The sequence below is a fragment of the Haliaeetus albicilla genome, chromosome 1 (assembly GCF_947461875.1).
Source record: "Haliaeetus albicilla chromosome 1, bHalAlb1.1, whole genome shotgun sequence".
Classification (NCBI taxonomy): domain Eukaryota; kingdom Metazoa; phylum Chordata; class Aves; order Accipitriformes; family Accipitridae; genus Haliaeetus; species Haliaeetus albicilla.
The window spans coordinates 39,163,544-39,190,851 of NC_091483.1; the positions used below are offsets into that span (position 1 = coordinate 39,163,544).

The window sequence follows — 27,308 nt, forward strand, 5'->3', positions numbered from 1 at the left end:
TTATATTTTACTTGGCAATTAATTCATGAAAAATTAAAAAAATAAAACATGCTGCTTTAACTTTCCTCTTTAACATCTAGATGAGCAGGGAGAGAAAAAGCAAGTATGAGGCAAAGCAGAATTATCTTATCCTTTCACTGGAAAACAAGTGTGATAGACCTTTATGAATCCTGCTCACACAATATGTGAAAGAGAGTTTTATTACATGGATGGCCTGGTTTCTCCATTTACATTACCCTTGGATCAGTGCACAAGCAAGTTTCTCGCTTTGGAGCTTTATTAATGAAGCTATTGTTAAGCAAGCAAGCTCAACTGTTTTCCTTCCAAATGAAAAAGGGAACAATTCTGTGGGCTAAGATTTGCCCTCCAGGTAGGCACCTGAAATCTCACAAAGTTACAACTCTACCCATTTTAACTATAACAATGGGGATGAATGGACTTTAAGCTGTTTCAAAATATGCCCCGTTAACTTTAATATGTGCTAAATATTGTAGCAGAATTTTAATTTTCTGCCTTTCAATATAGCTGTACTTTTCCCAAGGATGAGGCCTTTCTGCTGAAGAGATTACAGGCACTAGAAGGCTATCAATTTTATTTTTCCTAAATTCTTAAACTTATTGCAATCATAAGTTCATAGGATATTTCAGACTGGAAGGGACCTCACTGAGCCGTCCTCATGCAACCTCCTACCTCGTGCAACCTCCTACTCAGACCAGTCTCAGCTATGAGGTGAGACCAGGTTACTCAGGTCTTGAAAACCTTATAAAAACTTATAAGAACAGAATAAGAATGGCAAGAACTTGTAGAAATTATAAATCCACAATTATTAGATAAGGGTATTAGAAGGTATATAATTTTTTTAATTCACTTTAGTACCTGTTTATGGACCTGTTGTCTTTAAATTTGTCTTTTTTTTTTTTTTTTTTTTTTTTAATCTCCTGCCTCCAAGAGCCTCCTGGGGCAATAGATTTCAGAAGTTCACTTGCTGCTGTGTACAGACATCTTTTCTTTTAACTGTTTTTAACAGATCTAATAAATTCATTGCCTGCTGGCTGGTTCTGTTGTGGACTTGTTGAATAAATAGTTCTGTGTTCATTCACCCTTGTGATTTTACAGACCCTCAAGCATGCCCCATCATCCTTCTCTCCGGATGGAAGAATCCCAGCCTTTTTCATCTCTCCCTGTAAGATAATTACTCATTGTCTGTACCCTTCTATCTCCATGATGTTTTTCTTGAGGTGCAGGACTGCCCACAGTACTCAAGATGTTTGTGTGAAAGAAGCTGCTTAGACACCCCTTAATGCCCAAGTCTGCCAGAGACAAATGTGTAAACCATAGCTTTAAAATGATGGTAATAGAACTGAAAGGAACTGTACAGTTTTGGTGTAACAAAAAAGCTGTAGATCTTAAAGGTGGTTGGTTGAAACTAATAGCAGAAGGGTATAGTTTGCTAGGTAGGCACTGAGGATGGCTATATAAAATCACAGTGACATGAATGACGAATTACTTAACTGACTGATGAGATACCTAGACCAGAATCACAGTCCATGGCAGATGTTTGGCTGAAAATCTTTTTAAGATCCTGCGGGACACCTGATAGCATCACTGACTGCTGATGGGACGAGAGAAGAGCTTGCTATAGCCTTGAGCTTGAGGCAGAGAAGCTGTGTGTATGGACCCTGGTCTACATCTGTAAGAGTGTCTCCAGGGGTCAGAGACAGTTTTCTAGCATCATGAGCATGTGTACCCTCTTCCAGCCACCCATCAGGCAGTGTGCAGGCGCATGACATCCCTACCATTGCTACACGGTATGGCTGGTGACTAGGGACATAATGAGTGCTGTAGGAATGGGTCAGCTAACATGGCCTTCTCCCTGTGTGACTGGGTATGTCACTAATGTAAGCATAAGTTTTAATACTGCTTGTGCGTAATTGAAGCATTAGAAATAAGATTAACAATACTAGCTCTAGAACGTTATTTTGTACAATAAGGGTTGGTTGTCAACCCATTCAGTTGCTAATCTGTGCAACTGATTTATCAGTACCCAGTTTATCTGGATGTATTGCTTGCTTTTGGACTGATCTTTTTAATTAGTTTTCTTTGTGTGTGTAATTGGTTCAATTCTATCTTGGGTTCTTTTTTTTGCTTTGTTTTGTGTTTTTTTGGGTGTTGTTTTTTTTTTTTTAAATAATGTGTTTATTTGTATGCTGTATTTGTATGCTGAATTTGTTTTGCTTCTTCTCTTTCACTGCATTGTTGAGTGTGGTTGTATTGTGATCATTAATGAGTTACTAAGTGCCCATGATACTAAGTAATTAATATTTATGAGGCTGAGTGTTACACTAAGAGTAAGGCAAAGACTTCAGAAAGAAAATGAAAGCAGGAAAAGGCTTTATATAGATTTCAGGACATCTGTGAATGACTTACAAATCCACACTCACTGTTTATCAGGACCGGGAACTTAACTAGGGTATGCTCTACATTGCATCAAACCCTTGCATTTGTTTCCTTTCTGGCACAGGAGAATGTAGGCTAGGAGATATGGCTGGTAGTTGCTTGAATGTGACAGGGAGCTGACAGATGCTCTCAAGGTCTGCTAGACAAATATTCCTGCCTGTCTTGTTCATGCTGTTCAGTTTTGAGGATAGGAGACATTCCTCATAAGAGAAACAGGTTAGTACACCTAATTAAAATTGCTAATTTAACGGAGCAGTCAGAAACAGTCTGTTTCCCCTACTTTAAGTCATCTGTGCAGATTCTAAAAACACAGTTAAATCACTTTTTCTCTTAAACCTTCTGAGGGAGGTACTAGTCCTGGCTTTCAAGATTCATATTACCTCAGCAAATATATTCCTGTGCTGCAATAGCTGAACATAAGCTAAGGGAAATGGAAAAATATGTAAAAGAAGTTTTGAAAGTTAGAAGCCAGGTTTGATTCATGCAAGTAATACAAGTTTCCTCAGACTGTAGTGACTTATCTTAGCTGGAATGGGAGAATATTGTTTTTTAAGATATAAACTAAATCATGTTACATGAAACTATTTCCTGGTACCTGTAAAGAGGGTGCTAGCAGTGATTTTATTGACAACTGTTCTACAAGGTTTTATTTTTAACTACCTGCTCAGTCATCACAAGGCCATTCAGTGGGAGAAGTGGCTGTAAAATTTTTGTGATAGCTCACATTTATTTTTGCTCAATGATGGAAATAATGAGTTATTTTCATTAAAGATTCATGTCAAAATATGTATTCTGTGTGGAAACAGTCAGGTTTCTTATTTAGATCTCTCTATATTCCTCTCCTCAGAAAACTTTCTGGTCAGAAACTTTCAAAGTTGATAGAACTCTGAGAAACATGTTACTTTGATAAAAAGAAATATGTTAGTAACCGTAAGAGCAATATGAGAAGAACTTCTGGTGTCAACAAGTCTCCAATAATTCTGAGCAAACTCATCACTACATCTAGTTTTTCTAGGCTGACACTGGAAATTAAGGGGCTGAGTCATCCTTTCTTTCAAATTTTGCTAAGATTTTCTTCAAATTAGGTAAGACATGATTCAGTATACATTAGTGCCAATTTACCAAATGTTTAGTTATGCTATTTACTTATGAATGTTCCTTTTAGGGAAGCCTTTAGAGATGCAGTATCTCACTTTCATTTCAGTCCTGGGGGACAGGGAGCAACTCGTGCATAATAACTATCAGTTTCATAAAGCTAATGAATGCACACTGCTTGTAAATAATAATTGTGTATCAAATGTGAAAATATGCAGTAGGAAATTAACAATTTGTAAAAGCACTGACAAGATCCCTGAAAGAGAAATATAATTCATTTTTATAAGCAACATTTTCAAGTGGCTCTCTACTTCTGCTCCTTTTAGATGAGATAGGAAATAGTAACCTCCCTGAGACAATTGGGTGTTATGATATATTAGCAGATTACAAAAATATAGTGAGGAAACAACCTATTAATCTTCTAGATTCATCTGTGTTGGTTAGCTTCCTCTCTCTTCCTGCACTTAGATTACGTGTTCATCACTATCCTAATTCTTTCTTATGTGCACTGGATACCTTTAACATGATGTTTGAAGCAAAAAGTTCAAGTAATGCTATTTTGGTAAAAGTTCTGAGAAGTTCTTAGATTTTTAACTCAGTTTCACTGTGTTTGTATTACAAAAATCTTAAAATACATTCAGAAACAGCTTCAATGCATTTTGACTTTATGCAACTGAGGACAAAGGTTTCATTCCAACCTTCTGTTAGCCTCATTTTAGTAGCATTGTAATAAATTATGTCAGTCTCTAAGTGTATCTGAAGTGTCATTACACAGGCTAGAAGTCAGTTAGAGTGAAGTGGCACTCTGGCACACCTCTGCCATCAACTCTTCACTTATATTTCATTGCCACAAGAAGTGGATGTTGTAGTGACATCTGTGCTGTCAACACACCATTAAGGGATCCCCTTAGCTGCTAATCCAGAGAAGTTTTATAACTCCTTTGCATGTTTGTACTGTGCAGCATATTAGGGTAAAGATCATAATGTTTTTCTAAAACAGTGCTTAAGCACTTTAAAATGGGCAATGGATATATTTTCTCTAGTCATTATCTTCTCTTCGGTCAAAAAATATCATAGATCCACTACTGTATTGTAGTACTATTTTGTAATAAATATAATATCCACAACATTCTACCAATAAATATTTTATGAGAAAAGCTCATATATATATATATAGCTCTTTTGCCACAGAGAAACAGAAAAAGACCCCTAGTTCCCTAGTTCAACATGTTTAATCTGGCTCCTAATCAATAAATAAACTGCCTTGTACCTCACAATCCCAGCAAAAGTAACCGTACTCTGTAACCTCCTCGCAGCAGAAAAAACTTCCTCACTTGGAAATACACTCTAATCATATAAAGACAAGGAAACCTTTAACAGGAAATTTAAATGTAATCATAAAAATGTGAAAAATATGGGAATGATATATAGCATGTATGCATGCACAGCAATTTCCCCCTATACAAAAAGCTGGCAGTATTTCATAGAAGACCCCTGTCCTGAGTTGATGAGAAAGTTTCTCAAGCAACAGTTGCCTGATTGCATCAACTCCTGCACCAAACCTCCCTCAGACTCTCAACAAATAACTAGTCATAATCGATGGGTATTCTTAGCAGGCTTTTATTAGTGCTCAAAGTACCTTCTACCTTCTTTTGACTCACCAGCAAAATTTGTTAAACCAGCGAATAAATAAGTTACTGAATAGCAATACATCCATGCAGCAAACCCCCTTGTGCTGTGGTTCACTTCCTTTTTTCACAGTAAATTTATTAATCTTCAGTAGCGCCTCATCAAACTCATCATAGACTTCAAAGTAAGAATACCTTTGGTCAGATCCAAAGAAATGTTAGGACACCTAACCAATCATTTATTTAACTACATTACTCAGAGCAAAAGTTGAAACCAAAGATGTTCACAGGGACATTACAATTAAAAAAAGAAAAAAGTTTATCGATTTGGTGTACTTCTAGGATTGCTGGAATTAAAAATTGGGAACAAAATGGCTAGTAATTACTTTACTTACATTGTTCCTGCCAATGCACTTGAATAGGTTTCTTTTGATAGTGTCCTTTATTCAACTACTTTCTTTCCCTTGTTGTGTTTGGTGATATTTAGAGCAGAGAGGATGAGAAGGAAACAAAGAAAAATGGAAATCAAGAAAATGAAGACAAGGAAGACTCACATGTAATGCCTGATATTGTTTTCAGACATAGCTTTGGACTTGGCTAGACTTCAAAGTAATGATTTCTCTGTAGAAGTAGTTGAAAGTCACGTTATTTGCTTACAGAAAGTCCCTAATGATGGTTACCATAAATGTAGTTTATCTGATTGAATTGGGCATTGGCCCTGAGTCATTTCCCTGGCAAAGGGGACAAAATTGTCTCATTTGTGGCTACTTGTATGTTCATTTGGCACTATTGGCAATTCAGTGTAGGCTGAAGCAATCCTGAAACTCTTCTATGTAATTTTCCAAAATCTTGACTAACTTTATGACTAGGGACCTGAACAACTGCTACAGAGCAACTGTTCTCTCCCTTGTGAGTGCATGAGCCAAATTATAAATGAAAAGTTGGGCTATGAAATCGCATTTTTCTCTCAAGTAACCAGAAATGTTAAATGTTCAAATTCATATAATCATTATAGGTAATTTTAAATACAATAAAGCAGATGGTTCAGAACAGAACCAGCTTCTTTGGTTGTTGACTTGCTAAAAGAAAGACGTCTATTGATATTAGTGCAGGAAAATTTTAGCTCTGAAACTTGATTCCTTTGTTTCTTTACTTCTCTCTGCAATTAGGAAAATGTTTCAAAAATTAAACAGTTGTTTCGTATGCTTTCTTGTATCCCAGACAGCTGTTGTGTACTTCGAGCCTATAATTAACAAGTTCCTGTTGTGCTAGAGTCCAGATAATATTATTTTTAGAAAAGTGACTGTCATTAAGAAATGATCCAGAAATATTGATTATAATTTTAGCATTTCTAAAGAGTGGATGCAGTTTGTCTGTAGGTAAAACTACCTTTGAGCTTGATAAGAAAATTAAGAGAAAATTCTTTCATTTGTATTTCATCCTGAACTCTGATTTTTCAGCACAAGTGTTAATATGAAAATTTAGCATCAGCTTAAATTTTTATTTTCCTTTTTCCCAGTCATGACACTGTACACATCTATTTATAGAATGGCCCAGGTTCAGGTTTCTTGTGCTCTTAGAAAGAATGTAACCTTGCAGTTATAGCTGAGCAGTTTCCCATAGAAGCAAAGTAATTTTAGTCTCTCAGAATGGGAGATGCAATTGAAGACCAAGTATTCTTACTCTGTAATGTAATGGAAACTATCTCTTGTGTCCTGTTAAGTAGTTAAATAAAAATACATGGCCTCATCGAAGGACTTCCGAAACCAGTAACTTTCTTCAGATTCCTCCCCTGCCATTTGATAATGACTTGTAAATGTAGAATACTTGTTCCACATGATAAAGACCAGTGGATTGGTGTCTTTCACTTACTGGGAAAAGGCCTTGAAGAAGGTCATAAGTATTGCATATTTGGGTTGGTTTTTTTTTTTGTTTTAGTATGTGTATATTTCTGGGAGGGAAATGACAAAATTTGAAGTTAATTAGATAATAATGACCACACTTAGGACTTAAAGTGCTTTGTGGTTTATGGAATATTACTACCACCATTTCATAATTAAGGAAAAATGGGGTGGCGTTATCTGCCAAAGGTTACTCTGAAAGTTAGTGATACTTTTACAAAAGGAATCCAAGCTGTGCAGCCTCTGTAGATCACACTATGTGAAAAGCAATGAGAGTCTAGAATATCTTGTTATTTCTGCTTTTCACTGAGCCATATGTGTGCTATTACAAATACTATATACAAATCTGATACCCTTCCCAGTGGAGCTTAAACTCTTCAATGGATTACATGAAGAGAGAGGGTAAAGAAACTAAAAGCAATCAGTCTATTTGATTTTATGTCAGTTCCTCACATAGTTATTTAGAAAGATTGGGACATATACAGACACATGAATCTCCCTTTCCTAAGAGAACTTAATCTAGGAGAGTGCCAATATATCATAAACAACTAAGTAGACAGGCTAATTTTACTTGCTTTTAGTTATTGCTTTCCTGAGAAAAGAATTAGGTTCAACAGGTCAGCTGAAAGCATCATGCCTCAGGGGAGAAAGTTGAGGCAACATGAAGAAAGCAGTAAAAAAAAAAAAAAAAAAGAAAAGAAATGGATGAAAGCAAGTAAATAGATGAATAAATAAGAAAGAATGAAAACAGGAAGTTTCACTGTGTGGAAGTGTAATGTGGTTTTCCTTCTCTTCAGACAGAAAGGGACAACAGAACTTTGCCTTATTTTGGGGAATGTCAGTGAGTTTGTCTTTGTGTTTGACAGCCAAATCAATACAATTCTTTTTATTACCCTACATTAACATAGTCCTTGAGAAAGGACCAGTGCTCTGTTAGATCACTCAGGAATGCAGAAATGGGAGTGAACAGGTAGTAATGCTCAGTCATGTCCTCCTTCAGACCCACAAGGTCTCTCCGCAGCTCTCACCCAGCAGCATGCATGAAAAAGCTTCACTCTTCTAGATACTGCACATTGCCCCTTTGGTCAGTTTTCATATGCATCCTTTGCTGCTGCTGGTCAAAAAGATCCCTACCAGTGTTTGGCTACTATTTGACAGTGCCATCTTAGGGTGATGGGGAATAAAAATGGATTAAAAGTCAGACCAGGAACTTTCCTACTGCTTCCCAAAACCCATTTGTATGCACGTACCAGATCTGTCAAATGAGGGTAGGTGTTCAATAGCTTGCACAAAACAGGAAACTCACCTACTCTGGATGCCAGTGCTGAACACTGTGAAGAGTTAGTTTAGTCATTGCAGACTTTTTTTGAACAAACTAACACCAGGAGGAAGAATGCTGTGTATTCTCATGAGGGCCAAGAGCTCCTCTTAAGAGTTTGCTCCTCCTCCATTCCTGCAGATGGCCATCTGGACTGCTAAGGCAAGGGAGGAGAGGAGTCTGTATTTCCAGCAGGACAGGATGATGAGTCTAAGAGATCCTTGGACAGAGGACTTAACCCCTAGAATAAATCAGGGAGAAGCATCTAGTGTGAGAAAAAGAAGGGGAATAAAACATATTCTAGAGTAAAGCATGGGTCATTTGCTCTCATACCTGATAGATGTTTATCTTCTGCTCTGTTTGTAGTTCCTGAAGCCACTGCATATCCATCTGGATATGCTAATCCTGAGAGTACCTAAAAGAAGGTGGACAAGGACTACCACATGAGCATCTGTCTTTGGTGAGACCTATTTATATGAGAACATTTTTCTCCTCCCACCCTTTCCCCTGCCTCACCAATAACTCCAGCTCAGGCAGCTTTTTCTGTATTTCAGGGCTATTCACTTTGTTTTGCCTCCTTTGGAAGATCAGAATGGACTGCTGCTGACAAGTGAATCCTTTGCAGATCTTCCGCAAAGAGTGGGGTGACGTAGGCCAGGCAGCAGTTTTACTAGCGCTAGTCTGTAGGGCTGTTCCCAGCTGAGCCAGCAACAACCAGGTCAGTCTCTGCCTTGCAGTGATGATTGTGGCAGAGTAGCCAAAGGGAGTTGCTGGGGAGTTCTGGATAATGTGAATCTGAGTGCTTGGCAATAGTGTAAGATCAGGACCCTACATGTGCAGGAACGTACATGTGGGAGATTACTGTAGCTATGGCTGGCTGCCAGCCATTCTGGTGACTTGTAGCTGAGGAGTTGAAATGCTAAGAATTTCTGATACCATATGAAATCTAATGAAATTTCTTCACAATATAAGGAGATCACGTACCGATCACAGTGGTGCTACTGTAACACCAAAGTCTGCTAAGAATATGTGAGGCTAGTGTTATGGCCTGTGTCTGTATCACAGAGATATAAAGAGAAAAGGCAAGCATGAAGATGTGGGATTTCTGCAAATATTTCATTAAAATGTGGTTCTGTTTCACAGCTTTCTATATAAGTTGGCAGACTGATACAGAATTAGTTGGGGATGCTGCTGAGGCTTGCAGCAACAGCAAAGAGAAGCAACAGCTAAGAGACTTATTTCTCAATAATGAATGAGGTGAGGTAAAATAGAAGCTCAGGATTTGGGGATTAAATGTATTAGAATTATTGAGTTATTAATAATCTATGTCTTTGAAAGCTGAGAGATCATCTTACATTTATATTAAAAGGTTTGTTAAATTACACTCTAAAATGTCATGCTGTGTAATTGTGAAAGGAAAGGAACTGGAAGAAAATGACTCATAAAAAAGTATTTCTAAAAATATATTTCTGTAACTTAGGTAAAGAAAAATATTCTGGATATTTAGTGAGGGGGAAAAGAGGTGGGAAACGGACTCCTAAAATGAGAGTTAATAAGTGACGTTATACAATGGACTGATTTTTATGGCTCAGTTATAAACCTTTGAAAGCAAGGGTTTAGAGAATAAGTGCTGACACTATCTTAAACACTGTAAAACATTCTGTAATGGTACCAGATTCCTGGGATTTCTTTATGTATCTTTTTTTTTAAAAGCTAAGCTTTTTGAAAAGAAATAGTACAGATTATAGTAAGAACTACAGATGAAGAAAGGTAGCTTTTTTTCTCTAGTATAATAGGTGTCAGTACTAAAGATTATTGACTTTCTAGCAAGATACTGTAAGAAACCATAATAAAAGTCCTGACCTTCTGCAGTTCAGTTAAAACCCTCAAACTGAATTACACTTAAAAAAAAATACCTTTTTTAAAATAAAAGCTACTTACTCAGTTACTTGAAATAATTCTGCTGACTATTGATTTTTTTTTTTCTCATTATGTTCACATTCTTCTCTTCACTCACAAGAAATGAATTCTTGGTTCAGAAATAAAATATCTGTAAGAAGTGCCACATTTCTTAGAAATGAGTTTCTGTGCTTTTAGTTAACCATAATAATTCCATCCATGCACCAAACTTATAATATTACTTCTAGTTGTAAATTCATAAATTTGAGTCAGATATTACATCCACAGAAACTCTGATTTATTGTCATGAAACAGATCTGATCTTTTCTTCTTTGAAAAAAATCTCCTTAATAGGTAAGGATTTTTAGATATAAGATCATACAAAATACCTGTGGTTTGTTTGGGTTTTTTTGGTTGTTTTTTTTTTTTTTTTGCTTTTCAATGTTGCACGTTTTTATCTATTGCTATTCTATTATTGGTAAGTTATTACTCTACAAACCTGATCATATTATGTATAACACAGTATTTGTCAAGTTTAAACTTGTCCACATCTGCAAAGTTGAACCTTTCTTAAGATTATCACGGGGAACTGTTGCAGGAACTCCAATAAGATGAGTAACTTCTGATTCATGACAGCCTCAAGCCTTTCTACAGGTAGCGTGGGAAGCTGTGTAGAAATAAGGAATTATTATTATCAACCCTTCCCATTCTTCTGCAGCAATGACTGATTCTTCCCAGCCTGGAAAGACCATGTAACACCTTTTTTAAAAGCAAGGTGTCTCCTTTTAAAGAAGGAACTAGAACCCAGTATCCACTGAAGTAGGTATACATTGAAAACGCTGAAGGTAAAAGCACTGTATGGTCTTCAAAATGACCTATTGTCGTGGTTTAACCCCAGCCAGCAACTAAGCACCACGCAGCCGCTCACTCACTCCCCCCCATCCAGTGGGATGGGGGAGAAAATCGGGAAAAAGAAGTAAAACTCCTGGGTTGAGATAAGAACGGTTTAATAGAACAGAAAAGAAGAAACTAATAGTGATGATGATAACACTAATAAAATGACAACAGTAGTAATAAAAGGATTGGAACATACAAATGATGCGCAGGGCAACTGCTCACCACCCGCCGACCGACACCCAGCCAGTCCCCGAGCGGCGATTCCCTGCCCCCCCTTCCCAGTTCCTAAACTAGATGGGACGTCCCATGGTATGGAATACACTGTTGGCCAGTTTGGGTCAGGTGCCCTGGCTGTGTCTTGTGCCAACTTCTTGTGCCCCTCCTGCTTTCTCGCTGGCTGGGCATGAGAAGCTGAAAAATCCTTGACTATAGTCTAAACACTACTGAGCAACAACTGAAAACATCAGTGTTATCAACATTCTTCGCATATTGAACTCAAAACATAGCACTGTACCAGCTACTAGGAAGACAGTTAACTCTATCCCAGCTGAAACCAGGACACCTATTTGTATTTTTCTCCAATTTTCTCTGGTGGTGGAAAAGCATATTTTAGCCTGCCTGCCTGTGGCTGCTTGAATAGTGTGATGACAATCTGAGTTTTACGGGACTGGAACTTCTGCTCCAACTATTGGAGGCTGGGCTATTTCAAGGACCTGGTAACATCAATTCCAGACTGTGACTACTGTCAGCCTTCACAGACAAGGCTGTTAAAAGTCTGATGTTGTATGACTTCAGGGGTATATGTGTGCTAGGCTGAAATTGTTTAAGCATAATCCTGTTTATGTTGAATATAAGGGATGCAAAATTTTTGAGCCATGTGTTCATGTGGTACAGCATCTAGAAGATGGAAAAATAATGTTTAATAAAAATTAAGGGATATCTTTTACTGCTAGAAAGTGTTCCTGGATTAAGCAGTGTTGGTCAAAACAAGAGTTTAAGAGTTGTGGAAAACAAGCTTTGCCAAGAGAACATGTATTCTAACAGCTCTTGCTGTGTTTGGAACAGTGACCTCTTTGGAACTGGCTTCTCTGGAGATACAGAAAAGGAAGCCAGGGAGAATGAGTGAATTCCTAAATATGGTGTCAAAGGTTAAATAATAAATTTTTATAGTCTTTAACTGTCTCTAAATGTCTGCTTGCATAAGAAGAGATGTTTGTATGTGTCTGTACAGACAAGTGCTTTCCCACTCTGTCTGTGAACCAGCTTTGAATGTTTATTCCCCCAAGAATTTCCACATACATGACAAATTTTACTTTGTTTTCCTCTCTTGAAATTTGTTTTCCAGGTGTTGCTTCCACAAATCTTATGAAAAGACATCTAGCGTGGTTGCAAAGACCCCTCAGGGTGGTTTCTTATTTTTCTGGGTTTGTTTTCATCAAAAACTTTTTACATTAATTTTTTTTAGCCTTTGTCCAGCTCTAAAATTAAAAAAGTCTTGGTGTTAAACATGTAGTCTAGATTCACATTTCTATTTCCAAATCAGATACGTGGGCATGAATTTCAAATCGAAATATGTTGCAACATTCTGTCCTTGTTTATGTCACATGATATTTTGGACTGATGTGATTACCTAAGAGAAAACAAAGAGATTTGGTGGTTAATTAGGTGAAGGGCAGACACAGGTACTTTTTGATTTAGCTCCTGGAATGTCAGCTTATTCTGTAGCATATATTGAAGGTTTCCACAGGTATCGAAAATTGGCTAGGAAGAGAAATACGCAAGCCTGAAATCTTCTCCTGTTTTTAAGGACTGATCCAAGACAAGTGGAACTCTCTAAAGAATTAGCCATAAATTGAAAGTGAAAACACATCCAAGTGGCTTGTAACAAAAACAATACATTTCAAAATGGATTCTGTAATGTATCAGTGACAACATATTTGGCCCTTGTTATTTTTATATCCTTGTAAAAGAAGACTAGTCCATTGTTTCATAGTACTGTGTAGAGAAGATTAACGTGTGGCACAAAGGTGGCTGTAGAAATTGTACCCCTTGAAATGGTTTTTCAAAGGCAAGTCACATCAGGCTGGCCAATCTATCTTCATGCAGTCTTAGCTCTGCTAAGAAGCAAACCAGGTTATATTAAGAAGCAGGCCATGCTTTGTGTTATAGCTTTAATAAGTACCAAAATATACCACTTAGAACAGTTTAGTTTCTTATCATATCTGACATCCTTTTTAAGGTAGTGAGGTAATGAAGGATGAGGGTTTTTTTTTCATGTTTTCTATAAAACCAAAATGTACTTTATTCTTGCAGCTCAGATGGTAATTTTGTGCCACCACTGAGCTCTTTCTTTAGGCAGAACTCTGCCATGAGTACTTTATTTCTGGTGACATTAAGCAAGCATGAGCCAAGCAAAAGCCACCAGAAGCTTAAATTTGTCAGATGTCAAAATGAGAAACTAGATTAAGTGGTGGATGCAGATATAAGGGAGAATAAAGTCACATATTTTAAAAATTCAAGAGTATCACATTCATTACGCAAAAATGTGCATATAATTTCTTTTAGAACAGTAGCTAGCTATATCAAAGGATCCTTTCAAGTTAGACTCTTGTGAGGTGTTGTAAGCGCCTGGCATCACTGAAGTCTGGTTTTGACAGAGTACAGGATCTGAGGACTGCTTTTCTTTGGGATTTTTGTGAGGATAAGACCTACATTGTTCTTAGAAATAGACTTTCTGGTCAGTATTCATTCTTTTTTTATTATATTGTAGAAATGTTTTCCCTCTTCATGGAAGCTTTAATTTGATCACATTAGGGCTCTACTGTTCTCTCACAATAAATGGAGTTAGTGGCTGTTTTACAGTTTGGTGTAATTCAAACAATTATATTCTGTAAACTGTGGGTGTTAGTAGAAAGCTAAGAGTGAAGAAGTGGCTCAGACTGGGCAATGTAAAAAGCATAACAAACTGGGAAATTGTATTGGTTTTATGTGGCAAGGTTTTGGTAGTGGGGGGGGTTACAGGGGTGGCTCCTGTAAGAAGCTGCTGGAAGCTTCCCCTGTGTTCGAGAGAGAGCGAGCCCATACCAGCCGGCTCTAAGACGGACCCGCCGCCGGCCAAGGCTGAGCCAATCAGCGATAGTGGTAACGCCTCTGTGATAACATTTTTAAGAAGGAAAAAAGTTGGGACGTGGAAAAAAAACAGCCACCGGAGAGAGGAGTGAGAACATGTAAGAGAAACAAGCCTGCGGACACCAAGGTCAGTGAAGAAGGAGGGGGAGGAGATGCTCCAGGTGCCGGAGCGAAGATTCCCCTGCAGCCCGTGGTGAAGACCCTGGTGAGGCAGGCTGTCCCCCTGCAGTCCAGGGAGGTCCACAGTGGGGCAGATATCCACCTGCAGCCCGTGGAGGACCCCACGCCGGAGCAGGTGGGTTTCCCGAAGGAGGCTGTGACCCCGTGGGAACCCTGCGCTGGAGCAGGTTCCTGGCAGGACCTGCGGATCTGTGGAGAGAGGAGCCCATGAAGCAGGTTTTCTGGCAGGACTTGTGACCCCGTGGGGGACCCACGCTGGAGCAGTCTGTGCCTGAAGGACTGCACACCGTGGAAAGGACCCATGCTGGAGCAGTTCGTGAAGAGCTGCAGCCCGTGGGAATGGCCCACGTTGGAGAAAGTTCGTGGAGGACTGTCTCCCGTGGGTGGGACCCCACGCTGGAGCAGGGGAAGAGTGTGATAAGCCCTCACCCTGAGGAGGTGAAGCGGCAGAAAATAACGTGTGATGACCGTAAACCCCATCCCTGTCCCCCTTGTGCCGCTGGGGGGGCTTGGTGGAGAAATCCGGGAGTGAAGTTGTGCCCGGGAAGAAGGGAGGGGTGGAGGGAAGGTGTTCTGAGATTTTGTTTTATTTCTCATTTACCTTACTCTGGCTGATTTGTAATAAAAAGTGAGCTAATTTTCCCTAAGCTGAGTCTGTTTTGCCCGTGATGGTAATTAGTGAATGATCTCTCCTGTCCTTATCTCGACCCGCAAGCTTTTTGTTATATTTTTCTCTCCCCTGTCCAGCTGAGGATGGGGGAGTGATAGAACGGCTTTGGTGGGCACCTGGCGTCCAGCCAGGGTCAACCCATCACAGAAATTTATACCACTTTTAGCTAGCAAAGCAGGATTTGCTTTCAAGATTGTTATACAGGAAAAAAAGTAAAATAACACATTTAGCTTATGATTAAGTGGTTTTAGCAGGTTTTAGAAACATGAAGACATCTCATTTACCTTGTTACTGAAAACTGGCAGACATACTATTTTGAAACACACATTTTGGATCATCACAGTGAAACCATGCTGCCGATATTAGCCAACTTGTCAAATTAACAGAGGCTCCTTGCTTCATTATTTTTTCTTCTTGTGTATTCTATTGATAGACTTTAAAGTGTTGGAAATGAGCCAATGTTAAGGTCTAATTTCCATTTAGTGGTATAATGAAGTAATAAACACAATTTGATTCAGATTAAAATTTTCTTCCCCTCCTAACTAAAAGCTTTTTAATATCTTTTTGTAGCTTCAATGTTTATACAAAAATAGCTATTAAGTGCATGATTACATTTAAAAAAAAAAAAAAAAAGATAGCCAAATTCATCCCTTGCTACTCCTGGAAGAAGCTTATCCTCAGTACTCAGAATTTTTATGGTATCTGGCTAAGCAAAGCAAAATCATTTATTCAACTTGGTCATGACCATTGTCCTGGATTTGTCCTGTGAGTAAAACTTAAACAAATATAAACGAGGACACTTCCTTCACTCTCTGCACCTAGCTTGATTGTTGCCCTTAACCACATTACTCTTTGTGGTGTTTGCTGTACAGTAATGCTCAGCACAAGGTATTACATGGAATCTATATTTAATAAAGAAAATGCTGAACAGATAGGAAGAGGCTTTTCTCCTTCAGTCTTAAAAGCACTGGGCCAAACTCTGCTCCTGGCTGTATCGTGTGAGCAACATTCATATGATGGAGTGAACATTTGCCTATAGTAACTTGATAGTGTCTTTGAACAAGAACTTATGGGAAAGAGGGAAATTAACTGGAAGAAAGAAATGAGTCTTGATAGGGCTGAGGATCAATTAATAATTCTTTCTCTAATACTTCTCCTGAGGTTATTTTAGATTCAAAGTCTTTAAATCTAAGTTTCAAACTTTTAAGCAAGGAAACCTTGAAAGTGTTTAAAATCATCACACATAAAAGCATAAAAACCTGGAGCTTTTAAATTGCTAATGGCTTGTTTTATCTAGTCATTTTCAACAGCAATTTCTAAAGCAGTAATTAAATCTGTAGGCCAAATTCACTCCTTAGCTGAATGCAGTAACCACAGTACAAGGGTTCTTCTCTATTTCTTAAAGTGTTGTGCTATGAATTCATATGCTGTATTACAACAATATTCTGAGGACTGATTTTTTTAAAAACTATATTTTATATATTTGGCATTTATATATATAACACCATGCCATTTCATTAGGCTTGTAGCCGGTACAGAATTAAGGTGTTTGGTTGATTGAGGAGAGCATTGAACTTCTGGAAAAGCTGGTTGCCCAATTGACCATACTTAAGCCTCGGCAGTCCACTGAAGATGTGGTCTGATGATTTGTCTATGAGCTGTAAGCAACCTTAAAGTGTAATTGTCTCCTCTTCTTCCCTTCCCCAGTGATAAATTTTGAAATACCTTGCTTTTGTCCATAAGAAGCACGGAAACTAATGTTAGAACTTTCAGAAAAGTTTCCTGGAACAGAAAATTTTTCATTCTTAATTCTAACTAAAAGACAAGAGGCTTGAAAGGCTTCTAAACACCTTTGAAAATATGCTGGAGGTGACATACCTGCCAAGTTACTGAATATAAAAGCAGTGCAATGTGATCCAGAATTGTGACTCAGAAGTTGTCAACTGCTGTGCTAGAAAGGTGGAAGAAGCCAGAGGTAAGTACTGGCAACTGTCAGAAAAGGTGACCAAGTTATATTTTCTGCATTAATGCTATCACCCAGGAGGCGGGAGGGAAAGCAAACATGGTTGGTGGTCTGTGCAAAGTGCTGACCTATGATGTGGAACAAGTTGTTTGCTCCCAAGTTTGCTTGTGAACTACAGGTCAGAAACAGTGCGAAGAGATAAAGTATGCACATCCAACAACATTTACCCTGCTCAAAGTCGTATTGACATTAACACATTTTTTATTAATGGAATTGTAGGAAATCTGCAACTAGTGTACTTATGCTAGGTTTTATATTATTTTGTTATTACCGGCTGTATAAGTCATATTTATACAGCCAGTTCAGTAGCTTTCTGAACAAATTACTGCTGAGGAGAGTAGGGATACATGGAGCAGAGGAATCCTTGCTATTATCTGTGACTACTGAAAATGGGAACGACAGGCAGCTATGTGTGTTGGATTAATCATGTTGATTTGTAGACAGGTAGCACAGGGACACATTCTGGCTACATATCAGTTTCCTAAATATCAGTGTGCCTTGCTCTTATTTTTTCTCTGTCATCTTTGATGAAATGTAAGCAAATTGTACATTAGCTACCTGTGTACCTCTAGTATAAAAGTAACATCAGTTCTCTGATCCCACCTTGTACCAGAGATTGCCAGGGGTTTATTTATGTATATGCATACATGGAGAGAGAGAGAGACAGAGGAAGAACACACGCTTGTCACCAGGAATTATTCTTTTAAGAAATGTTGAACACAAACTTGGCAAGTAATTTATCATATTTGCTGAACACTTATGCCTCTGCAGACTGTGGAATGGCTCCCAAGCTCAGGTCTCTCCATGTCCCACTCTGCTCCTCAGATTGTATCCCCTTCTATTTCCTGAGTCTGTGAAAGCGCTGTGGGTTTCTGCTCACTACACACTACAAAAAGCTTTGTGAAAAATTAAGCAGAAACTGATATTATATGTTCTCTCCGTGGCTTTGGATTAGCATCCCCAGGAGTGGTTGGCCATGGGGTCTTGAGATGATACATTGACAAATAATGAATGATAAGCTTTTTATTCAAGATGTATCTATTTTGGGTCAGAAGCTGTAGATGATGTCCCTTATTTAATCACCATCTTGTTTTGCAACAAGTGAGCACTGAAAACGTGGTAAAATTGCGAAATGTGTTCTGTGAATTTATACACTCCAGATTTCCTTATAACCTTCATATTTGAAAGATTTGTCACTTGCATGTGGAGTGAACTACATATTGCTCTGACTATTGATATAACTTTCTGAAGTGACGGACAATAGAGCTAACTGGAAAATGCTAATCTTTATTGTTAAGAAGCCTGTGTTTTAGTTTGGTTTTTTTTTTGTTGGTTTTGTTTTTTAAAATTGCAAATTTGAACAAAAGGTCAGCTCACACAATGTCTTCCATGGGGTTTCCAAGATGTTGTAACAACCGATGTAGAATTTTTCAGCTTGCAGGAAATATCTCCAGTGAATGACAATGGCTTGGGCACCTAAAATGCAGGGCTACTAGGCTGCCTGAGAGCACCAAGAACCAATTAGCCCAGGAGTTGGGCACCTAAAACAAGCTGGCACCTAGGGCTTGCTTTGGGTGTTTCTTGCTAAGACACTGACCCGTTGACTTGTTTGGAAATAACTGCTAAAGGGCACTCAGTCACCAGCCCTGAAATCCAGTTAATTAATACCTGTCAGAAGAACTTTACCCTGGGTGCCTAATGTCTAGTTATACTGACCTTTAAAATAAGACTTGCAGCTGAGATATAACTACCTAATAGCACCCTGTCTCCTGAATGCTGGCTTTCAGAAATAGGCACAGCAGGCTTCTTCCCTTTTTCTTTTGTTCAAGACTGTCACACTTCTTGTCCTGCTTTTATCCAAAACTTTTCATCTAGCCATAGTGCGAACACCGCTATGGCTGAGATCATTTAAACTTTTCATGTTACCTACGTCCTCTTGCAGACATAGCCAATACCTTTTCCAAGGACTTCCCTGTGCTTAAAATTTCTTTGTCTTCCTTAACAAGTTTTTTCTGGCTGTAGTGAATTTCTTTTTGGTCACAACATTTTCACCTGTTATAACTCTTTATAGCTCTAATCTCATGAAACTGATTCACTAGACATGCATATAACCAGACCTGCAATTTCTGATTTGCTTTTAGCTTTTAGTACAGACCATTCATAAGATACAGACATGAGGTTTAGTTTTCAGAGCAGATTGTCCAAACATTTCCTCTCTAACCTTTTATCAGACTGTGGCATCTCATTACATAGCCAGGTAGTGGGTAAGCAGAGGAGCAGCAGCAAGCCAAGTCCCTCAGCAGCTCACGCATACAAATCTGCCACAAAACCGGTGTCATCAAGGTCACCAGGCTTTCAGTATCTGCTGCTACTTGGGCATTAAAACCTCTCACGAGGCAGCTTCCTGTGCCCTGAGATTCACGGTTTGCCTCTGTGCAGGCTGCTCCTACCTCCCCAGCTAACCAGCCAAATGGTGAGCCTTGGAGCTCTCGGGCTGTGCAGCCCAGTTCTGCAGCATCCTTCTGCCACTCCTGCTTGGTGGGGTGGGAAACACTGGAAACCCTGTCTCCCTGAACACACCACAAAACAAGCTGTTGGAAACCTGGGGAGTCAAGGGGCTCCCCTTTTTGGGGAGCGGTTTCTAACACAAGGAATTTGGCAGCTGGAAAGAAGTCAGACAGTGTTGCCTCAAAAATTGGAAATCAGCTGGTTCCAGCTTTGCTGAATCAGCATTTCCGGAGGACAGCTGCTCTGTCAGAAGATTTTCCACCTGACATCATGAGCAGAACAGTGAAAACAGCACACATTGCAGGAGGAGATTTTGAAAAGGTCATTGACTAAGCATTCATTTTCCACCTTAGCATACTGAGGATTGAGAGCATACTTCAAGAGCACAATAATGCCCAAGTGCTCAATTGTCTTTGGAAAGTTATCTTTTTTAATCTGAATGTCCCAGCCTGAATGTCTGCTACTGATGCTGCATACCTAAGATTGCCCTTTGGAAAATTACCCCGCATGTGGGTTGCACAGGCTGTACTATATTTTAAAGATTCAAAAGTTTGCTCTCACTTTTTTTTTTTCTTTTTTTTTTCCCTGTAGTACTTTAAAATTCTGGAATTAGAATACTTTAGGAAAATAATTTAATTTTATCCTTATTTATATGTATTCAAGAGATTAAAATCACCACCTTCAAATATTATTTGGCTTTTACAGAGGCATAAGTCTGACACTGTGCATCAGAAAACATGTGGATTTTCTGCAAAGGCACTACAGTCACCTGCCTGCACAACTAAACAAAATAGATATAGATATTTTTAAAACACACTTTACTACTAAACAAGAAGAGTGCACTTCAAAAGACAATGAAGCTAAAAATGTTGACATTTTACAATTTCAAAACAGACAATAATTGTTTCTTAACCAAATGGAGACAGAAAGCAGAAAATAGGAACATTGTTTCTTCTGAAAAGAAAAAAAAAGAAAGTGGTGCATTTTGTTTGTGCTCTGATTTTGAGGCACCCTTCCTGGCACATAAATGGGGAAAAAGGAATAGAAATAAAAGCATCCAGCAAAGTGCATTTTTGCCAGTTGTGTTTTACCCTACTGTATCATGATAACATAAAGATAAAACTAAATCAAAATTGCTAGTGCTAGAAAATTAAAGCAGAGAACAAGAGTGGCAAGAGGTTGTTCATACCTCCCCTCTGTCCCCTGTGCATCCTTTGATAATAAGGAGGGCGGTGCTTTTGTATTGTACTGCTCATCATCACAATTCCTTGACTATTTAGTCCAAAAATAAGAGGAAATCAGCGATAAAAGAACTCAAAATCAAATATTGAAATGGCAACCAATATGATTCTATTTTCCCTACTGCATGGCAGAGTTTACACTCATCTATTCCTCTTTCTGTACTCAGTTATTGATATCAAATTAATGGGATGAGGCACGGAAATGATTATCTGCCATTTTGTATTGGACATCCTCTGTTCAAAAGCAATAAACGATCTGAAGGCTTTTACAGTGAAAGAAATACATATTAACCTTTATTAAATTATACTATAGCATAAAACATAATTTTCATTTTAATTAATTAAAATGAAAAACATTGAAGCATGAATTTCAGTTTAAATATTTCAGTAGTTATTTGAACTGTAGTTGCTACAAATGGGATTGTGCCAGATGCTAGATAAATACGTTGCCTGGTATAGACAGCTCTTTAGTGGCATGATACAAAACCTGTTGTAGTTGCTGGGGGTCTTTTCACTGACTCCAAGTGTTCCGAGGCACTGTGCTTTCGGTAGTTATTTTTATAAACATGTGGTACTGTATTCTAAGAAGCACTTGCAGAGAGCTCCCAGTCAGGGAGGAGCAGGGTATGAGGCAGGCAGCTGCAGCTGCTTGCTCTAGGTGCCAACGTGCAGAATTCTTTCTCGATTGCCTTACAAAATACTGCAAAAAAACCCCTGCCAATATTTTGTTTATTTCATATTGCACTATGTCGGGGCTGTCTACAAATGCTCTCATCAGTTGAAAAAACCCAAATAACTGGAAAGTTGCATTTTGAGCTGTAGCATACCCTGTTTCTGGAAAAGACAGACCAAAGCAGTGTCAAAGCTGAGTAGATAGGAGCCTTAAAAGCTTGAGTGTGGGTTATTCTGAAACAGAGGGTAGACAAGCAAGAAGAGGATAAACTTTGCAAATTCCTTGAGATAGATTTAGAAAATCATCCGAGGACAGTTCTTTATGAAATCCCTCAGATAAACCAATATTCTCTGTTTTACGCACATACTCACAGAAGCACTTTACCAATGTCTGTATAAAGTATGTTTTGTGGCCAGTATGGTAGCACCAATGTGTGAGTGCAGTACAAAAATTATATGCCCTGAATTACTTTTAGTGCTATGTATGCTGCTACAATTTTATACCTAAAATGATACAAAAAAATAGAAATGTGGAGTTTGTAAAGAAACCGCAGCATGATTCCATCAGAATCATACTTTCATCAGAAGAAAACAGCCACCTATGTCTGCACAGAAATTGCAAAAGGGATGAGTCTGGAATGGGCTAGTCATAAATACAGAGAAGTGTCCATTTGGTGGAATGCTTTTTAGGGAATGACAATGTGTACAGATGGTTTTATCACAGAACTTTTCCATTCATTTTTCTGATTTTTCTTCAGAAAAAAAGAATTTCCTTATGATAGTTTATAATTAGCAAACTTCTGCTCAGTAGACAAATGCGCAGTATGCTGGCACTGTTTTTCCTTGACTCTGTATATGCTGACGGATGTTTCTGTGTTTGATGCAAAAACTTTTTAGTCCTTAGCAGTAAGATTTGTCTCATCTGAAACTGAAATTCATAGATATTTTAGGATATTGGTCTTGACATCTAAAAACACCAGTCTTGATGATAACTTAGGAAAAAAATAATCTAAACCTTGACCTTCCACAGGAATTCACGGCGTATCCCTCTTCAAATCAAGTTTTTTTTTCTTTGGATGTGCGTGTGTGTGTGTGCGCGTGCACTTGTGCATGCATTTTTTCTTGAGTGCACAGTGCATGTAAGAAACTTTACAGTTTGGAAAAGGTCCAAGGTGAGGTCCCTAAGGAGTCATCACCTTTTGTAGGCGGAGCTGTTTTGGGTACTCCAATAATATTCTGGTTATAAAGAAATGTTTGGAAAATATCTTTTGAATAGGTGTGCTGATGAACAGGTGGGTGAACAATTATGCTGTTAAGGTTTCTGAAACAGTAATATTTTATGGTATCATTGTACATATTGTAGTGTTACAACACTCACAGACCTACGATTGATTCATACTGAGCTCAACACCTTTGTCCATTATAAATAACAATCTTTTGATTTTAAACACATCTGCACAGAACTTTGTGTAATCCTAGCACTTAAAATAGGGAACAAAGAGATATGGTAATACATCCTGAGGTGAGATATGGATAATAATCATAGAAATATGAATCATAAATACTTTGAATTTTACTTCTGTTCTAGGGCCATTAAAAGAGTTTTGTCTTTAGAAGCTGGATAGTTTAAAGGAAAAACAAAATTGAAAATTATCTGAGCTGACTGCTTACAGCTGTAGTAGATATCTGCTAAGAATTAAAAGCAATAAGCCACATGTAGCCAGGATGGAAGTGAAATTCTCATTGAACATATTAATGAGCTCTACATGTTTATATACTAGCTGAGTTTGATCTTACATAATCCAAACCTAGGGGGAAAAAAGCTTAGTGTAGGATTCTGAATCTTTTATGTTGAAATATCATTTCAAATACAGCACTTTATAAACTTTCAGTGTAATTATATTTATTTAAAAAATGTTCTAGGCCATTGATTTTGGTAATGTCTCTCTGAACAGTTAAGATGTGGCTTTGTTAGAGGGGAACTTTATATTTGTTTTTGTAAAAAATAAATAAATAATGTATCTCAATTTCTATTTGGAAAAATAACTTACACCATAACAGCAAGAAATCCCTTGAAAAGCTCATGGGAACACTGTAATTTGCAGGAACAGGATCAAAAAAACACTTATTCAAGGTGACAAAGAGGTACTGCTGTCACCAAGAGGAACGAATTAACTTCTACAAAGTGATGGGTTTTGAGAGAGCAACAGAAACAGCATTATAAAAAGCACCGCAAGATTTAGAAACATTGCATTGCATGTGTGACAAAATCTTGTTGCATCGACTGCTAATGACACTTCTTCATCAGAGCTCTTTTTAACTTAATCTCATGCTTGCTGAATTTTTTAACAATTATTATTTTTAAGATAAGGTTACAAGTGAAGATTTCTGTAACATATAAAATAATAACAATTTAGGTGAAAAATAATGTTCCTGTGATAGCCACTATCTGCAGAATGAATCAATGTATTTTATTAGAGGTTCCTGAAATCACAAGAAAGAGAAAACTGAATAGCACCTTTCTCGTTAAAACCAAGAAGAAACCATTTATCCTTTCCCAGTTACTACATAGCTGGCATACTTACAAGAATCACAACAAACTCTCAGACCAAGCATAGCAGATTCCTGTGTAGGAAAATCTGAAAAACATGTTAATAACTAAATTTTTTTTTTCAAAAAGTCCAGATGAATTGTGGCTAGGTATAACACACCAAATTTTGATAGATTTGATGAAACTGAAAATTATTTAATAAATTTAGAAATTACATGTTTTAAACTCTGACAACTGTAGCATTTGCTTTAAGTGTTACTATTATAGGTCCCATCAGCATTTTCCTTATTCCTAAGGTCTTTACAGTAACAAGTGTTCAGTTATGACAAAAAACTTCAATGCAGTTCTCTGTAAAATCTTTTCTATGAGACTATGACAGGAAGGGAAATCCAAAATTAGTTTGCTTTTAGAGTGTGAGAGTTGTCACATAATTCTGAATCCAGATAAAATTATTGCCCAAATCTTAACCCCACTTACAGTTTTTGTTTTAATGTTACAGTAGATTTACGGATACTTCTCACCATGAAGTTGATGTAGCAGCTCATGCTTGGGGAACAGAGTTTTTGCGCTTTGAGGAATGAAAAAGATGAAAGGAAATGGTGAAATATGTCTCTGTAGGGGCTAAAGAGTGCAATTCATACTATATTATTGGTCATCTTCCATGCTATGCATTATTACAAATGTGGTAGAGAAAGTAATTTGTCTTAGACTAAATTCTTAATATTTTCATTTACTGTCCATGGAATATAGGTAGCCCAGAGACAGACTGTTATGGTATAAACATGATGATACTGCTTTCTATGTTAAAGAAACATAAATTTTAGTTTTCAAGGAAAGAATGTTTTCACCAGAAATTTGTCCCTCTAGGCCAAGTACTGCCACAATTTTGAAGAGTAGTCCCATTACACTGAAGAATTAATTCTCGACTATTTCAGAACTGTGAAGAAATGCAAGAGCTCTTGAACTGGATCAAAAGATGGTGTCTAATATAATTTATTTGCAATCATTCCATCTCTGCAGGTTTCAGAATTAAAACTGCTCTCAATTTCAGTCTGTTATTCAAGCATTGTTGAGAGAACACTCATTAGAAGTGAAAAGTGGGCAAAAACTTTAATGAGCTCTTTCTATTGTTTTATGAGCTATGCAAGTCAGTCATCTATACAGCATACGCAGAGCAAAATTTTTACACTGCATATAGCACTAAATTGTTCCGGTCTACCAATAACAGCAAACAATAAGAGATGTAGCAGTTCCACAGACATCTTACCTCCATGCTACTCTTGAAAATGTCCAGGTTTGCCTCATCAAGGACTACGGCTTTGAATTTTCTTTTGAGAGACACGACTGGAATATAAGCACAAAAACTTATGGGTGACAAAAGAAGAACATTGGATTATGGTTAAGGCGAAACCAGCATCTAAATCCCAAAGGAAACCTTTGAGTGCAAATAGTTACAGAAGTGCTCATGTTTAGTGCCCTAAAATCTTATGCATGACCAACATTATTTCATCACAGCAAGTCTGATCAGGCAAGACTTCATGCCATTGGTTGCAGCTAGTTTCTGAGGCAAAGAGGCTTTGGAAAGATTCACAGTTTTGCCATCACGAGAATGATGAGAAAGGGCGAGCTAGAGCAATGCTTCAGCCTCTCTAGACACAGCAGAACCTGGCAAGAGGCTGAAGTGTCTAAAGGGGTTTATGCAGGTGCTAACCTCCTAAAATTAAAATTGCTCACTAATGCCTCCATTTGTGAGATATTTGCCTTTCTGACCTATGAATTTGCAAGAGCCCTCACGTGCTCTGTGTGCATGTCCAGAACTGCTCTGCTCTAAAAAAAAATTAGGCCTGTCAATAATCGAAATATTGGCCAGAGCAGGACTGCAATCCCTTGAGAAACCCAATCTAATAAATGTCTTCCATACAGGATGGATGCACCAGCAACAGCCACACAATCTGCGACTGACACAATGCTGTTGGTATGGTCCCACCTACTAGGTGTGACTGGTGGGGCTGCGTGATACCAGAGGGCTGCGTTGTAATAGCTCTTCAGTCAGAAGGAATTCAGCAACCACTCAGCATGGAGCAACAATGTCATTACCCTTTCTGGAAAAAGAGAAGAAAACAGTGCTTGTAGACCTTCACTCTAAAGAATAGGCTCCAGGCTGCATTAAAAGTGAGCAGAGGCACCACGCCTTAAGGCAGGGTAGGAAGTTAGATACATACATGGGTTTATAATTCTCCATCAGCTTGCTCCAGACTGCCTTCTTCTCACAGCTGGGGCGTTAGGATTACCCTCAGTAGGTGGCTAATTTCCTTCTGTGCTGCCTATAGGAAGCCAAGTAGGTCTCTCTGTTCTCTGGGTTAGGAGCAACTAGTGTGCTCTTGGTTTCATAGCTGTGAGCAATGCCTCAGAAGTATAGTTCTGCCTAAGGTAAGAGGGGTTTTTTTGAAGAGGGAATCTGAAGAGATTGGTGAAATAAATGCAAAGCAACCATTTGAATTATGTGTGATGCTGCACATGTCTTTCAAAGACTTGTAGAGAACACCAGTGCTGAGGTTATGAGTCTGCTGCTTCCACCCACTGAGAGCATCTTTAAATTCTAGTGACAGAAAGTGAAATAGATACTGCAGTTTCTCTAAAGCTAGCACTTCTGAAAAGCAAAAAAAAAAAAAAAAAGAGAATTTTGTAAGATAGCTAATGTCTCATTCTTTGCATGCTGTTGAACCGGACAGGTGTATTGTGAAGAACCCCTGGGGAATGTCTACATTGATGTAAACAGGAACAAGTTTTCATTTCATGAATCACTAGATTTTCAGTGATGCATTATACCTTGTCACAGATGTTATGGAGCAAAAATGAGGTATTGCCCTGAATTTTATAGCCCCGTGACTGGAAAATTTGGACTTGGGGATTTGTAAGTTGGATGATTTAACTGTAATCATCCATGGCAATTTTGTTAACTACTATTATTACTCTGAGCATTTTGGAGACATTTTTCTTAATAGATTTTGTAACTAGATGTAGTGATTAACCCTTTAATATCTTCGTAATGATAACTACTCTCTTCTGTCAAAGGTACAATATGATAGTTCTGAATATCAAACAATTGCTTTATTCGTGGAATAAATACAGTGACACG

The 27,308-nt window shown here is 38.0% G+C and overlaps 1 long non-coding RNA gene across 1 annotated transcript; it reads left to right on the forward strand.

Moving 5' to 3' along the window:
- Positions 1–3,307: 3,307 nt before the first annotated feature.
- LOC138685438 (uncharacterized) lies at positions 3,308–11,152 on the forward strand. Its single transcript, XR_011324695.1, has 3 exons — positions 3,308–3,542; positions 8,766–8,859; positions 8,954–11,152. It is a non-coding gene; the product is annotated as an uncharacterized lncRNA (long non-coding RNA).
- Positions 11,153–27,308: the final 16,156 nt, after the last annotated feature.